Source organism: Myotis lucifugus, unplaced genomic scaffold (assembly GCF_000147115.1).
Source record: "Myotis lucifugus unplaced genomic scaffold, Myoluc2.0 scaffold_138, whole genome shotgun sequence".
In the NCBI taxonomy this organism is placed as follows: Eukaryota; Metazoa; Chordata; class Mammalia; order Chiroptera; family Vespertilionidae; genus Myotis; species Myotis lucifugus.
In genome coordinates this window covers 112,726-127,430 of record NW_005871186.1, presented here as the reverse complement: position 1 = coordinate 127,430, position 14,705 = coordinate 112,726, and positions in this window count along the sequence as shown.

Genomic DNA, 14,705 nt, shown 5'->3' with positions numbered 1-14,705 from the left:
CCACTCTCACCCTCGAAGGCTAGGGGAGCCCCTGAATAACATACTCCCCAGACACAATTTGCTCCGGTCTAGGCCCCTTGTCAAGGCAGATTTGAGCTGATCTGTTCCGAGTGAGGTGCACGAGGAAGGGAACTCATTTCCAAATCTATGCCCCAGGCACCATGCCAGACCCTATCCCATCCATTATGTCACTATTTCTTCACCACAACCGTGTGAAATAGACATTCTTATCCCCGCTCAGCAGATGAGGGGACAGGCTCCGGGAAGTGACGGCTTGCTCCAAGTTATACAGGCAGTTAAGTGACTCGAGACTGAGCCCAGGTCCGTCTGAGGCCCAGGTTAGTTCCCTTTCCAGTTTCCCTGGCCACTCGAAACCCCTATAGGGAAGGAGGGCCAGGTGACGAGAATGGGGTTAAGAGCACAGATTCTACGCCCAGACCATCTGGGTTTGAGTATGGTCTCCAATTCTTCCAGCCCTGGAGCCCTGGGCAAATTACTTAACCTGGCAGTGCCTTGGTATTCTCTTTTCTAAAAGGAAGCACAGCCCCCCATGCAGGTCACTGGGAGGCTTACCTGAGTTAATACACATGGAGCACTTAGAATAGGGCCTGGCACATGGCAAACGTTCTCACTCAGGCACTGTGCAAGAGGCTATGAAGGCGAAGCAGCCAGACCCTGACTTCATGGAGTTGACATAATTTAATATGTAACCACATGAGTATAAGTTATTTGAAGAAAAGAACAGCGTGTCCGGCCAGTGAGCACCACGGGTCTCCTGTGGCCAAGGCTTCCCGGGGTGTAGGAGGAGGGGAGCAGGTCCTTTCTGGAGTAAGGGCTGGGACCACCCTCTACCCAACCTGGCACCGTGTAGCCTTCAGGCACATGGGCCCGTGTGTTTACAGAACCTGGTCCAGATGTCTGGCCGTGGGAGGGCAGTGGGGAGAATGGACCGAGGGAGGAGGAGGAGGAGGAGGAGGTAGAGGAGGAGGAGGAGGAGGAGGAGGAGGGGGATGCCCTTGATGTCAAGCTTCTGCTGCCAGTCCCTTTGGGCTAGAGAGCTCCCACCCACCCGTGGAAGCAGATTAAGCCATTTCTCTCTGACTAATGGTGCCTGCCATGGGGTGCTGCAGCCACTCCGTGGTTCAACCAAGATTCCCGTGTGGGAGTCCTGGATTGGATCTGGGCCTAAGCAGGCAATAAATAGGCAGCTTTTGCTGTGTGATCTGAGGCCACCTGCCTTCCCTCTCTGGGCCGCTCTGGAGAACTTGCCTCCCACGTTCCAGTTCTCCCTATCTCAATTAGGGCATCAGGGATCTAGATTTTCATCACAGGCACAGCTAACAGCTGCTCCTCCAGGCATACCCAAAGCCCGCTGAGCTCTCAGTTTTGAGAACTAGAGTGGGGGTAGTGAGTCTCTCTGGCATCAAGTGACCAGAGAGGTAAAGTGACTCCATTGGCACCACACTGTGCCTTGAATGGAGCCAGTCCAATCTGATGCTCCTGTCTCCTGCAGGCTGGTGGGTGGAGCTTGGCCAGAAGTGGCTGCAGGGTGAGGAATTTTCTTGCCTTCCCAAGGGGAATGTGCTTGTGGGGGGTGGGTGACGGGGGGAAATGAGCCCCAGAAGTCAAACTCTCATCCTCCTCAGCCCTGATACACCATGTGACTTGCTGAATCCCTTCTCGCTGGGCTTCGGTGCCTGCATCTTCAGTAGGGCTTGGCTCAGTCCAGCGATTCTTCCGTTAGCAGGGGCTTCCTGGCCTTGCCTCTGCCTTAGCTCCAGCTTAGCCAGGTCTTCGGTCCCAGCCCTGTCCCATCCTGAAACAATGGGCCAGCCTGGGCAAGTCACTCATCTGCCCCAAACCCAGTCCCCAGGGGCTCCACCCTGGACTATTTTCAGCCCTTGGAGATGGAGTCAGAAAAGGATTTTCCACTCCCGGCACAATGGCTGCCCTGGACCATTGTCCGGCAGTGATCAGGGGATATTGCCTGCTCCAAAATATCTACCCTGCCCCTACCTCCTGGGCCTCCCTGCCTGCTCTTCCCCGCCCCACCGTGACATTGCTTCCTGGGGCTGTGAACTCCTGAGGCCCACAATGAAACAGCACGTGAGTTCCCTGGGAGACATGACCACTTGGAATCCGTTTCCTCTCCTGGCAGGGACCCCAGGGATTTTTGGCTGCTTAGAGGACTGGAGGCCCAGAAAGGGCTGTGCCTTGTCCAAGGTCACAGAGCGGTCAGCATGGAGACTACATGTGAGGCCAGGGTCCTCGGGCTGCTCCTGCCTCGGCTGCCTTCCCCAGTGCTGGTCGGTGCCTCCTGAGAGTGAGAGCTCACTTTCAAGGCTGGGGGTGGGCGTCCTGGAAAGAAGCCTGAATGACATGGGAGGGAGGCAAGGGTATATCTTGGGATCTGACTTTGGAGATCCCTATTCAGTCTTGTTTGTTTGTTTGTTTTTTTACCAGCTATGGCTTTGGCTTACACTGAACTCACAGTTACAAGTAGCAGCTCTGGGGACACAGGGAAGCTGAGGCAGGAGGCGCACGGTTCGGCCCAGGCCAGCCATCACCAGCTCTGTGATCATAAACTCAGTTTCTTCATCTGTAAAATGGAGCTGATGATACCTCTTTTCCCAGGTTACTGAACAGTGAGACTGCAGTAAGGCACAAACATACAGCTGTTTTCTTTTCCTCCCATCAGTTCTCTATATAAGGATGTCTAATTGCTCTTCCCCATCCATAAACTGCATGTTTGGCAAACTCCAAAACTTTGTGTCACTTTTGAGTAACAAAGTTCTGTCCCGTTTAACGTTCCAGTCCCTACTGAATTGACTGCTCACTCCCCCTCTTCCCCCACAGTGGAAGGTGGTAGAGGTTGGGGGTAAACTCTGAGAAGGTGCCTGACCCCAGTTGTTTTCAGGTTTCTTTAGAAAGTAGGATGTTTTATCCCTGTGTGTCCTCAGATTTATGTCCTGGAGCCAAATTTCAAACCAGCGGCCATCTGAAAAGTCCCACCTGATGGTGGGATTAAACTGTTAGACCAGCCTTTGTGACCAAAGCAATTGCAAAATGTGGGGGAGGAAATTAAAAGTCTGCATGTGAGTATGTGTGTGTGCATGCACGTGTGTGCATGTGTGTGTGAATGCTTGTGTTTGTGCATGTATGTGTGTGTGCATGCGCGCGCGTGTGTGTGTGTGTGTGTGTGTGTGTGTGTGTGTGAATGCTGAGGGGGAGGTGCAGTCCCTACTGGCACCAAGTAGATACCTGGAGACAGATGGGCCACAGGTGGATGGCCAGCCTATAGGAGGCAGAGAGGGACCAGGAGGGGCTGCCAGGAGGTCAGATTAAAACCAGGACATGAAAGTAGCCAGCCTGGGGGATGGCAGAAAAAGATGGGCAGTGGGAAGAAGATCCAGCTGCCAGCTCTGTGGAGCCCCTTTCCTTCCCTCCTTCCCTCCCTCCTATTCTTCCTCCTTTCCCTCAGTTCCCCTTTCCCCCTCCCATTTTCCTCCTCTTTGTGCCCCCTGCTCAGAATTCCTGGGAGCAAAGGGAAGCAAATAGGCCACTTGAGAGCTTTAGACCCATCATTCCTTCACCCTTGAGGCTGGCTCAGTGCCCTTCCGGGGCTGTTCAGTCTACTGTGGGCTCCAGGTGCATGGATGCTGCCCTGCTGCCCCCTGGTGTCCAGAGCTGGCTGCACAGGCAGGAGTGGGGTGCAGACCTTCACCTGAGGATGATGAGAAGAAAATGATCCTGCTGGCAACCAGGTTGTTGTGGGGTGTGAGATGGAGGTAGGACTAAGAATTAAAACAGGAGAAATAATTTGCAAAACATACCCTGACCTGCAAAACTGACCAAGTGCCTGACCGAGCCATGATGTCTAGCTCAGGCGATCTAAAGTCACACTCATAAACACCCTGTGTCCAGACCTGCATGTTCCAAGAGAAGACCACAAGCAACCTGATCTAATAGAAACGCTCCGTGTTCTCAGCCAGGATCGCAGACTGTTCCAGCAACACCCTGTTTTGCAAATTCTGACCAATCCTTGCCGAAAACCACCCTTTGACTAACTTCAGCCCCCACAACCCTATAAGCACCCTTCCCTAACTCCCCCTTTTGGAGGCACCCCAGGGACCCCTGATGTGAAGTCTGCTGCTGTAAGTAATAAACTCTGCCTTGTTGGCTACAGGTGTGTTCCTGGTGGCACGGGCTACCTAGCATTGACAAGAGGTGCTGCCTCTTCCTGGGGAAAAGAGTGACAGCCTGTGACATTTTGGCTCTCAATCCCAGCTCCCTGCCCCCATGGCTCCCAGGAACTGTCCCATCCAGAGCCCCCCAGCCCCTGGCTGACCAACCATGATGTCTCTGGCACCAGGACAGCACTCCACACTGTGGGGTATTTTATTCCCACAAAAGAGCACACAGTGTCCAGCTGATGACTCTGTAAAGGCAAACCTGAGGGACAGACAGCTGCTCTGACCTCGGGGCGCTGCCTCCCGCCTCCCAGCTTGGAGTTTCGAAGGAGCTGACTGCCCTCTCTGGTTCCGCTAGGAGGAGGTTCCCTGAAGACGGCCCCATGATGTCCTCTGTCTGGCCTTGGGCGTCCCTTTGACCTCCTGCTTACTTTCAAGGAGGCCCCAGATGGGGTCCCCCACCTCTACTGCCAGGAAGACACACAAGCCCTGGGTCTGAGGACACAGCTGAGTGTTGGGGAGACAGGCTACAGCAACCACCACCCCCCCCCAAAGGAGAGGCTGGACTCCAGGTGCTGAGGGCCAGCACCGCCCTCTGGTCTGGGAGCTCTTCTGAAGGGAAGCCAGAACCTTCTTCCCTCTCAGAGAAGTGGGGGGGGGCTCTGAAAAGGTTTCTCTCCTCCATAAGATTCCCCTCTGCACCCCCTCACACCCCAGCATCGTTTGCACCCTCCCCCCACCTCCAGAGATGGAGAGAACACTGCTTCCAAGGCACCCCCTCTCCCTGTGGGAGAGCCTTCCTCACGGGGCCCTGCCTCCCCAGCTCAGCCTTGGAGCACACAGCATCTCTGCCCTCAGCTCAGGGCAGGCCTGGGAGGCTATGACCATGACCCCACGCTGGCCCTCCTCCAGGCTGGCACACCCAGCTACCTCCCCTGCCCCCACCAGAGGCCACGCCCTCTGCCTGCCCCTAGAAGTCCTTGCCTCCTCACATGGCCGCCTCCAAAACTGGATTCTATCCCTTGGGAGGTGTGACTGCATCTGGGCAGAAATCAGGCTTTACCCACTCCCCACAATGTGGACCCCCCAGCACATCAGCAGGTCAAATGCATCTAGCTCTCAGTCATATGGGAGGGGAAGGCCCAAGGGCGGAGCCCTAGGGGTGGAGTGGGAAACACCAAGGTGAGAGAGGAAGTCTCAGCCAGCCCTTGGCCCCCTCCCTCATGTCCTCACCATAGACATAGAGAGGGTGCCTGTCATACCTGGGAGCAGAGATTGTTGGCCAGGATGGGTGGGGCCACTGCAAGCCCACAAAAACTTGGGAATAGAAAATCCCCTTAACAAAGGGGTCCATGCACTTGGCACTCTTGGCTCTTGTGGCTCCCTCGTTCTGGCTTCCTTGCGTTCACCCTATGGCCCACGGCCATGCAGACCCCACGTGCCATGGGCCGATGGAAGCACAAGCTAAGCTAGCCCGATGCTGCATGGGCCGCTCCAGCGCGGAGAGGGAACTCTGGACACTGGCTCTGATTTTAGCCCAACTGAAGCCAGAGCTACCGTCCTTCTGTGGGACGAGGGGGAATGGGACCTTGGAGACTCAGGGATGTAATTCCACAGAAATAAAGACCAATCATTCTATCACACGAGTCTCAGAAAATTGTTTTCCTTGGGATAGTGCAAGAATTCCACTCCCAGCGGGTATTGAGGATATTGATTCTAAGCTGGTTAGTAAGAAACCAAAGGCTCAGAAAGAACCTATGACCTTCCCCCTTTACCTGCCCGAAGGAAATCAGAAAAACCTGCTCCTGTAAGGACACCCTCATCACCACCCTCGTCACGTTAGCATATCGGAGTTCACCGGTAGACAGGGAGGACCCAAGCAAGCCTTAGTCTCCCCCATGTGTCCCATTGTTTGGGTGGCCCCGCGAGAATTCGAGAATTCGTTTACCACATATTCGCTCTTTCTCGTCTACCTTTGAATTGCCTACTATCCCTTTGAAATCCCAGACCCCTGTCGCTCTCTCCTTAATGGGGAATGGTTTATAAGCCTCGGCAGCCCAATGTGTCCCCGGGTCGCATAGTCTTATGGGAACCGGTATGTACATACGTAATAAACCTGGTCATTTTCTCCTGTTCCATTCATTTGATTATTAGTCCAGCCAGAAGAACTTAGGAAGGTGGGAGGAAGATTATGTTTCTGCCCCCGCAAGGTGGTGAGAAATGGATCAAAATCGAATGTATTTTGAAGGAATAGCCAACAGGATTCCTGATCGTTTTTTCCTGCAAGATTTGACAGGCAGTGAAACTGCGATCCAGAGGAGGTCTAGTGAGGTGCCACACAGCTGGCCAGTGGGCGGGGCAAAGGAGCGGAGGACAGGGGAGGGGTGTCGGGAAGGTCCCTGGGTCTAGGGCAGCGTCTGGGAGAAGAGAGCAGAGTTCGAGGGAGGATTCTGCTAACGCAGGTCACAAACCAGCGCCCGGGCAGCTGGGCGTTGATTTGATCAATGGCTTTTTCCTCTTCCCCTGAATCCCCCTATGATGGCCTTTTAATTGGTTCCATTTGTTCCAAGACCCTGGGCTGAACTGAGCAGACACCAGAGTGTTTGTCTTTTATTAAATAGATTAGGAAATGGCCCTATGTCTTGGGCACCAGGGAAGTCAGGGCAGCTGCACAGCATCTCTGAGTAGTAATGCAGGCCCTGGGTGCACGGCAGGATCCGTGCCTGGCATCTTGCCTCTGCCTGTGCTGCTCCTCTGGCTGCAGTGCCCCCGATGGACTGTGCCCTGCTCCCCTGGTAAACGTCTCCTCCTCCTCCGACGCTCACTTCCAAAACGCTTCCTCGGTGAAGACTTGCTGATCACTGCACTGGCTCATCGCCCTGGGTACAGACAGACACATGTGCAGGGGAGGGATTTCTTGCTGGACAGCCTGCCACCAACAGAGGACATGGTCAGTCTCCGGGTTGTCAGGAAAGAGTCACACCCAAAGAGCATTTCACTCACAGTCCTGCTCAAGTTAAAAAGACTTTTCCTTTCCTCTAGTTTCTCTGCATAGAGGATCTGGGGAGGAGGCTGTTGGGAGGCAGGGAGAGGAGGAGAGGCGTTTATTAAGGGAATCTATGGACAGAAGCAGAGTCTTGGGCGACAGCAAGACAATGGGTTGCTGCTCCCCAAAGTGGATGAGGCTTGTCATGTATAGTCAAGTGGCACCTGCTGACACAGGGAGCTTGTAGCCACACAGTATGTGCTTGTTAAGAGCTGTACCCTCCACAGCAGTAAACAACGAGTTAAGTCGGCTCGCGTGAATTGCGCGTACTCCGCGGGAGCCGTCTTTAACTCGGTTCATATAGATTTGCGGTGGAGTGCGGGAAACGTGTAAACTCGGGCCGATTGTAACTGCGTATTACCAAATATTTGTTTGTAATCCACCCTTTTGGTGGATGGAACAAAACCAAAAGACAGAGCCATCTTATATTTTGGCGGGAAATTCACCCGCACTCCAAGTGTTAATGGGCCCACTTCTCTGCATAAGAATATTCCTTTCAGGTGATACAGGCCCACCCCTCCTGGGTGAACTGGCGTCAGCTGGTTTCATTAGAGGGTACCAGTCACGTTAACTACAGGGGGTCATTCCACCTAGCTCAGTGGTCGGCAAACTCATTAGTCAACAGAGCCAAATATCAACAGTACAACGATTGAAATTTCTTTTGAGAGCCAAATTTTTTAAACTTAAACTATATAGGTAGGTACATTGTTATTAACTTCATTAGGGTACTCCGAAGGCTTAGGAAGAGCCACACTCAAGGGGCCAAAGAGCTGCATGTGGCTCGCGAGCCGCAGTTTGCCGACCACGGACCTATTTAAAGGAGGTACACACCACTACCTATGAGTTCTTGCCAAAAAACTAAACCTGAATCTGATGAAACCTCTAGATTTAACTACCAGTTTTCTCCAGGAAATACAGGGTACTGAAGAACATGCTAATTGACAACATGGAAATGACAACATTCTACAGTTAGCTGGATCCAGAACTTGAGAACGTTCACAAGATAAACAATCTGGTCTCTTCCTAAATAAATGGGGGGGCATAGCAAAGGAGTAGACACAGGAATTAGACACAGGAATGAAAGTTGAAGCCAAGGTCCCGCCTCCCCTCACTGGGACAAAGGGTAAGGTCCCGACTCCCTACGCTCAGCAGCCATTTATCTTGAAGAAACGCAGGGGGAGGAAATCTGAAACAGAGAAGAGACTGGACCACATTTTGTTTTTTCTCCCCTGTTAGAAGCTGAATTGTGTTCCCTCACAAATTCATCTTTCGAAGTTCTAATACCCAGTAGTTCAGAATGTAACCTTATTTGGAGAAGAAGTCTTTAAAGAGGTAATTGAGTTACAATGCGGTCACCGGAGTGAACCCTCATCCAGGATGACTGGTATTATTATAAGAAGAGGAAATTCGGACACAGACTCCTTTAGAGGGAAGTTGATGTGAAGACACCGAGAGAAGACAGATATCTACAAGCCAAGGAAATGGGTCTGGAACAGATCCATCGCTCACGGCCCTCAGACGGAACCAATTCTGCCATCACTGTGATCTTGGATGTCTAGCCTCCAAAACGGTGAGAAATTAAATTTGTGTTGTTTAAGCCCCCAGCCCATGGTACTTTGTTACGGCAGCTGCAGCAGACCAAGGCATCTGCCACTCAGCTTGGCAGGCCCTCATGAGAACCAGGGGTCTGTTACAGGTGAAAAGGCTGCATTTTCTTTGCACATCTCTCCCCACATGGGGATGCCTGGTGGAAAGTACTTCTCAGGGCCTGAACTTACACTTACTGGGTTAACAAGCTGTCAACAAGTCATCATGGTGGTGAAGCTGGCCTTCAGCACTCTTAATTGTTCTAAATTCTTACCTTCACACCTCCATGCTCTATTTCCTCTTCAACCAATGCTTCACTGACTTCTGTTTTTACCCCCAATATGTTGAAGACCTCTGAGTCAAAGAACATCAACTCCTCTATCAGTTGCATGACTCAGCTGATTTTCTTTCTCTTTATTGTCATGTCTAAATACCATGTGCTGGCATTAATGACCTAGGATTGCTTTGTAGCCACCTGTAATTCATCATTGAATCAGATATAAGAAATGTCCAAACCGGCAGAGCATTTTTATGTTTATTGGAACCAAACTGATAGTCATGCTGGGAAGCAAGATCTCAAATGCTCCCGAAGAATGACAGTTTTGTAATTTCTTTTATGCAGTTGAAATTAAGGAGGAAACGCAAGGAAGGTTATTTGAAGGTGAGAAAGCAAGATGGGGATTAGATTATAGGATAGTTAAGATGATGTGCTCTCTTGAGGGTGGTTCTTTTCCAAGGAGTCTAAAAAAGAGGAATTATTTTTTTAATTGATCTGAGAGTGGGAGAGAGAGAGAGAGAGCTGGATGCTTCTTGTATGTGCCCTGACTGGAGACCAAACCTGCAACTGTGGCGTATGGGAACGACACTCCAACCAACTGAGCCACCCAGCCAGGGTAAGAGAAATTTCAAAGGTGTGTTAACCTAGATGCACAAAAACAGTGGACAGGGCTTGTTTAAGGCAGACATTTTTTTAAATATATTTTATTGATTTTTTTACAGAGAGAAAAGGAGAGGGATAGAGAGTTAGAAACACCGATAAGAGAGAAACATCGACCAGCTGCCTCCTGCACATCCCCCACTGGGGATGTGCTCGTAACCGAGGTACATGCCCTTGACTGGAATTGAACCCGGGACCCTTGAGTCCACAGGCCAACGCTCTATCCACTGAGCCAAACCAGTCAGGGCAAGAAAATTTTTTACTAAAGAAATAAAACATGCCTGAGGCAGATTACCTACCATGACCTGCCCAGTTAGGAATTTATGATTAGATCGCCCTGTGAGGATACTTTTAGTTAGCTTTATTATAGTGCCCCCTTTTTAGCCACAGGTATGTTTGGTGTTGAAGGTGGGTGTGTGTGTGTGTGTGTGTGTGTGTGTGTGTGTGTGTGTGATGGGATTTGCTGGAGCCACTGCCCATACAAGGCACATGCTTAGGCCAACCTTCTGAAAGGGCAGTGTCTCAGCCATTACCTGTATGATAACTTCTTGGTCCTCTAGACATCTTGCACCAGCACCTATGTCACTGAGTGGTACTTTTCATTTGGATAGGCATTAATATCACAGTATCCAGCCTTAATTTCTTTCATTTAATCTAAACTGCTCAAGTCAAATCAAAGCTCTTCAGCACCTGTAGTTCTCACATCAATGCCATTTCTCTTTTCTTTGGGTCAGTAGTATTCATGTATCTTAAACATTCTTCTCCGGGGCCTATGAACTGGTGAGTTTTCTATTCCAATGCAGGGTCCATGCTGAGCCCCCTATTTAAAGCCTGAGAAAAAAAGAAAATGCTGGTTAAAATCCAGGAAAGTAGAGATAATGTAAGGAGATCCAAATTTTTATTATTGATGTTTTCCACGGAGAGATTTTGTCCTGTGTTCATCTATATGGAGGAATGTTCAGTCTTCTTCAGACTTTAAAAATATGTTTTTATGATTTAGAGAGAGGCGAGAGAGGAGATAGAACATCATGATGAGAGAGATCATCATGGCTGCTCCTGCTCCGCCCTCCTACGGGATCGAGCCACACCCAGCATTTGCCTGACCGGGAATGAACTGTTGACCTCCTGGTCATCAGATGATGCTCACCACCTGATCACACTAGCCAGGCTCCTCAGACTATTCCATCATTTCCCTCATAGGTAATCTTGGCTCGTTCCTTGCTCTCTCATCACCTGTGCCCTGTAGATGGGGTTGACTAACAACACTTAGTCAACCCCATCTACAAAGGTGCACAGGTGATGAGAAAGGGACCTGGACATGTTTTATTACTGTCAGGCACCATTCTGTCTCCTGCTCTTTTCCAAATCCTGGACATATACAGTGAGTCTGTAAGTCACCTGGAGAAAAGCTGAATGCTGCAGCTAGCTTACCTAAACCCAGAAGTACCAAAAACTATGGAAGGATTCTTTCTTGTCAGTTTTGTTACTGGAAGAGGCAGCAGGATTCCGATGAAATGCCTCTCTCCCAACCTGACCTTAAACAGCTCAAGGTGGACGCAAACCCTCCTGAATCAGTGAGAGGGACTCTTAACTTTACCTTTGGTCTATTATCCTAGGTACCCTTACCTTTGTTATTCTGGCCTTGCCTGTGTACAGTGGGGCCTTGACTTATGAGTTTAATTCGTTCCAAGACCGAGCTCGTTAAGGAGCTCGTTAACTCAAATTACTCTATCAACTCAATGCAAAAAATCAGCCGAGAGACAGCTGGTATCTCAAAAAACTCTTTAGTCGGGACACTCGTAAGTCAAGGCCCCACTGTACTTCCAAGAGTGGCAACATCTGAGGGCTTCTGGCAGCCATTGCTTTATCAGTGGTTCTCAACCTGTGGGTCGCGACCCCTTTGGCGGTCGAACGACCCTTTCACAGGGGTCGCCTAAGACAATCCTGCATATCAGATATTTACATTACGATTCATAACAGTAGCAACATTACAGTTATGAAGTAGCAACGAAAATAATTTTATGGTTGGGTCACAGCATGAGGAACTGTATTTAAAGGGCCAGAAGGTTGAGAACCACTGCTTTAGATGGTGGCACGTGAAGATATTTCCACCAAACCAAGCTCTCTGTTGAGTAAGCACATCTGTGGTCTGTTCCACAAGAGAGAAGAAGTCATCAAGGTTTTTTCATTTGAATTGTGAATCACATCTTCTTATTCTCAAGCTTCTGTGGGGGGATTAAATCGGAAAGAACAGTGTTGTAATTTCTTATATAATCATTTTTAGTGAAATACAGCATTATTCTGTTATTTTTTTTGATCTGTGAATTGCCAAAAGCCAAATGTAAGCATTATGTATGTGAATACAACAACACTTCAGATAATGAAGAGAACACATGACAATATCACCATTAATACCCAAAACAGTATTAATACAGGATGATTAGAGGACTAGGTATGTACCCAGGACGTCAGGGTGGAGGGTAGTATAAAAGTTTCACACAACACTATCTAAAATGGCATCAAATATTCTGAAAAAACATTTAGTTCTCACTGCAAATTTTGCCATTTATCATTTAAAACTACTGCACATGAAATTGGATAAACAATTCAGCTGCTTTTTAATTTTACAGTGAGGTTTAACATGGAAAAATCAGGTAAACACTGACAATGATACATTGTGATCCTAGAAAAGAGGAGTGTGTCTCCTTAAACTTCCTCTCACCAATAAGACCATAAGTATTGTTAGGGCAAAGATTGTTTCCTAAATTCCCTTCATTCTCCAGTGCTTCTCCCCTTCTTAAATTATACAGCAGTCATATAGGGAACTCAAGAAATATCAGTTGAGCATGGCCGGCATAGCTCAGTGGTTGAGCGGTGACCTATGAGCCAGGAGGTCACGGTTCCATTCCCAGTCAGGACACATGCCCAGGCTGTGGGCTCGATCCCCAGTGGGGGGTGTGCAGGATGCGGCTGATCGGTGATTCTCTCTCATCATTGATGTTTCTATCTATCTCTCCCTCTCCCTACTTCTCTGACAAACCCAGAATTTTGATCACCTGGATAAATAAACCCAAGAAGCAATTCGTAACTGCTTTTCCAAATACTAAAACCATATATTTTTTAACTTCCTACAACTTTTCTTATATACACTGCAGCTTTCTTTTACCAAATATATCAAACTTTTTATATAAATGTAGCAATAAACAAGAAATAATTTTTTTAAAAAAGAAAGACACATCAGTTGAATTGGAACATCTTACTCCATTATTTAAGTAATAGTTAAAGGTTTTAATTATTGACTCTGCTAGGCACAGTGTTAAGAATTTTACATATATCACCTCAGTTAATCCTCAAACCACTCGAGGGGACAGAAATATTCTCCTTTTTATGAGTGACTGATTCTGACGGGCAAAGGTGTGGTCTTTATTGTGCATTTTCTCTTGTGCCTGTCACCAGCCTTCTGAGCTCCGGTTCCAGCTTCTTTCCTGATAGATTGGGTGACCTTGGACAAGACCACTGACCTCTCTGCGCCTCAGTTTCCGCCTCTGAAAAATGAGAGTAATCATCTCTTCTATATAAGGCTTAAGAAGATGAATGTGTTAATTTATGCAAAACTACTTAGAAAACAACAAATCCCCATATAAATTTTTGTTTATAAAAATTTATAATTTTTCTCAATAATAGGACACTATTAAGCCAGAGTATTTGGGACAATAAATGTGACATCTTGATTTTTAAAAATGATGTATTTGTTTTTTATTAAATTTTCAACTAAATAATGCATTCACTCCATTCAAACAAACAAATGCCGAAAGGTAAAGTTAAGAGTCCCTCTCACTGATTCTATTAAGTAACCACCATTCATGGTTTCTCCTTTATTTTTTCAGATAATTGTATGCATATAGAAGCCCTAAAAGCCATGTACTCTTTTTTATTTCCTTTATACACAAAAGGCTGCGTACTTACACACATACTTCTAACTTTTTTCTGCAGATTTCTCGAAGGTCTTTCCACACTAGTACACAAAAAGCTTACTTGCTCTGTTTACAGCCATCATTTACTTCACCAGTCCCCTATGAATAAATATTTAGGTCATTTCCAATCTTTGGACATTGATTTGTTGATTTTTTAAAGAGCTGAAATTAATGAAAACATCAACTCTCTTTATTATGAAGTGTAAACTATTTAACCAAACAATGTCAGGATGTACAAGACTGACTTAAAAGGGACAGGAATCTGTTGGTATCAAGTGAAGGATTTGTCCCCTGATCCACAGGCTCAACTCTCATGAAATTTGGCTTCTGGCTCCACCTGTTGATTTTGTTACCCCCTAGGCCCCCAGCAGCAAGCAGTGTTGCAGAGGCCAATGAGGCTCCAGAGGTAGTTTGAGCAGCAGACCTCTATGGACTATCACCTCCTTTCCCACGGGCACTACGCTCCCTTTAATGCATGTTAACTTCTGAATCAGGAACAGCTCTGGTGATCATGGTTCTGGTAGGAAGGAGCTGGGCTGAAAAGAGAAAGGCCTAAATCTTGCCTCAGAAGTCCTGAGTTCTAGTTTTGACCCACACTTCCTAGACGTATAACCTAAAGCAAGTCATGCAGACTCTCTGAGCCTCAGTTTTCTCATCTGTGAAATGGGAATAATCATAGTATTTACTCAGACTCCATGTACAAATGAAGCATGATAATATATGCAAAACACTTAGCACAATGCTGGCTCATGGAGCACATGTGACATAAATGGTAGCATGTTTTATTAGTAGAGCTTGGAAGGATGAACAGGACTCACTAAGAAGATAAAGAAAGAATTGCATGTATAAACAGCAGAATTTACAAAGTCTGAACCCTCAGAGCCAGCCACGGAAGGGAGGCAGGGCCGGGATGGCTAACCCAATTTTGTAGTTGTGGAAACAGACCCAGAAATGGGCAATGACTCACCCAC